We start from the raw sequence: 2,937 nt of genomic DNA on the forward strand, positions 1-2,937 counted from the left end.
AAAATCATCCCCTTCAAGTGGTATATGTATAGAATGTCTACTTTTGATGAAGCCTTGAAACAGACTCTTACGTAATTAGGCGAGGGCTGACAGTTTCATAACTGTTTATGTGGAATACGATACGATTAGATGAACTCACAATTATGGGAAACCTTTCTTTCATAATGGTTAAGAAAGTACAAAAAATGAGTGTAAAATAACAACACTCCAATTTTCATAGTTAGTAGATGATATTTGATGAACACTTCTCAAGTTTCATGAATTTTCTAGATTCCTAATTATTACGTACATTTAGTGCATATAACTGAAAATTTGATTATAAGTGTATAAAAATGTTGGGAAATTTTTGGGTTAAAATCCTTTCTATAGTCCTTAATCAATCCATAGGCCTTATTCAAAAAATAAGAGGAGAATGAAAAAGAAAAGGAAAAAAAAGAAAAAACCAAAAAAGAAAAAAAAAGTATTTTCACACCAATTAAAAAAATATGGCCCTCAAAAAATAATTTTATTTTGATTGGCCAAGATAACCCACCCACGGATCACGTGTCGTCACCGTTGGATTGCTTAGATCGAACGATTGTGGTCATGCAGGTGCCCTATCCTTATCTCCTCCCTCTTAACCGCTGCACACCCAACCATTGAAGCCGCCAAATGCCACGCCGCTAGCCAGAGGGCCTCATGTCGCCGCCGCTCACCGATTTATCTGTAGGTCGCTGATGCAACCCTGGCCCCGGGCCATTCCTTCCTCCCATCAGGCTCGCGGAGGCCTGAGAAGGCGGCCATGACGGGCGCGCAGCCGCCGATGCCATGGGCAGATCCAGCCGGGTCTGTCGGCACCCATCCCTCCCTTCAGCGGCCATGAAGAACCGAAGAGGCATGACCAGCGATGCCATGGGCTGATCCAGCCGGGTCAGCCGGGTCAGTGGACCATGCAGGCCTGCTGCGCTAGGAGCCACCAGTCCTCGTCATCAACTAGAATCCACGAGAAATCGATCCATATGTAAGCTAGCTTCCACAATAATCCATCCAGCAGTCCGCTTGCTTGCTTGTTTACTAGTGGAAAATGGGGCAAGATGTGAGGCCGGCGTCGAGGGTACATGCCCGCTGCTAATTGGTTCTCCTGCTAATTAAGGTAGTATTTGTAATTTGTTCCTTCCCGTGGTGGAGATGTACATACCTCACTATTTGACACATATCAGTACGTACTCGAATACTGTCAAGCTGACATGTATATATACATAATTGAATACATATGCAATTTTTCTAATCCAGCTAAATATTTCTACCGAATATCAACTTGGGCAAATGATTGCCCCTTTGCCTAGTGTTTGCACTCGGCAAACTACTTCTGTCTGATTCTGTACTAGAGATTGTGAAGAGCAACACGTACATCTACTTTACTCATAGGGAATATAGGTGTAGTACACAATGCTTTTCTATTGAAATACAACAGAAGCTTGTCTATTTTAATATGCCAAACTACGTCCGTTGGATTGGGCTCTAGTAGATGTATGATCATTTAAGTGTAGTATATCAAAATAATCACTAAGAAAATACGACAGGTAATGATAGTCTTCCCGAACTAAGACCATGTGTATCCATTGAAATTTGTTCATGCAAATTCCTTTATTATTATCATTGAATAATAATATTGATCGTAATATAGGTAGGTTGCATCCCAAGTATTTTGAAAGACTTTAACATATCCAAATCACCTGAATTTGCACTTGTGTACAGAGATGAACCTATTGTCGATAATGAAGAGTTAGTAAGGTAAGTTTTTGATTGCAAGAGAATTGATGATGATTTTTCTTCATGATACTTAATTACTTGGCTTAATCTTTTGTAAGTTAGAGTCTTTTCTTCCATATTCCAAAATTATATTTGTGTACATTTAATCACATAACTGCAAGGTCCATTTATCATTTACAGATTCAAAAGAAGCATAACTGAGTGGCAGCTGAATTCTTCGGTTGGATGAAGAAGCAAATATAATTAGAAGATTTAGCTTAGCAGTAACCATAGTTTACAGTGATAGATTGAGAAATGTAATACCATTCAGGAGATGTTTTTCTTTGGCCGAATTGATGCAAATGTTCTGGTGTAATATTCATCATAGATTTGTTCTCTATTGTGAAATTGATACAAATGCTATGATGTTCATCCAATAAAATTAGTATTTATGTATCGTAATGTATATGTATCCTACACTCTTATATATTCATAATAAATACCTTGATATTTTCAATTTGTGTATGTGTCCTGCGTCAATTTATCTATCCTTTTAATGGTGCCAAGCATCATAATAAAATGATTGACTATTTGAGCACTTGCGTTGATTTTATTTAATAAATGTATATTCAATAAAGTGGGTATGTACTTTTGCGGTTAACAATTTAAAAATACTTTACATATGCTGCCATACAAACGTAATAGTGTTACTGATGGTGTTACTATAGTTACAAAATGTGTTACGAGTGTGCTCTGATATTTGGATAATATGTTACAAATTATGTTACTAGAGTTACAAAGACATGTTACCACAATGTTCCGTCTCTACAACAATATGTTACTATGGGTGTTACTATAGAAGGAAAAATGTGTTACCAGTGCATTCTGTAACACATAATACGCATGTTACTATGACATTATCGTAACACAATTTTTAATGTATGGTAACAGTAACTATGTGTCACAGTGGACATCATTAGTAACATGGTCTAATGGAACACATTTCACAATGTGTTACTATGTGGCATAGTAACACAGTTTTGGGCCTATCGTAACACAACACTGTGTTACCAAAGCTCTATTTTGTTGTAGCGTGGGTTTGCCTTACAAGCTCTTATTTAACTCTTTCTGATGTTGTGATAAATTGCAATTGCTTCAATGACTATGGACTATTGTTGGTTACTTCTCGGTAAGGTTTTTGCTTCA

General features: G+C 37.3%; 1 long non-coding RNA gene across 1 annotated transcript; it reads left to right on the forward strand.

Moving 5' to 3' along the window:
• Window positions 1-532: 532 nt before the first annotated feature.
• LOC123441122 lies at window positions 533-2,250 on the forward strand. Its single transcript, XR_006630411.1, has 2 exons — window positions 533-1,000; window positions 1,738-2,250. It is a non-coding gene; the product is annotated as an uncharacterized LOC123441122 (long non-coding RNA).
• The last annotated feature ends 687 nt before the right edge of the window (window positions 2,251-2,937 follow it).

The sequence above is a fragment of the Hordeum vulgare genome, chromosome 3H (assembly GCF_904849725.1).
Source record: "Hordeum vulgare subsp. vulgare chromosome 3H, MorexV3_pseudomolecules_assembly, whole genome shotgun sequence".
NCBI lineage: Eukaryota > Viridiplantae > Streptophyta > Magnoliopsida > Poales > Poaceae > Hordeum > Hordeum vulgare.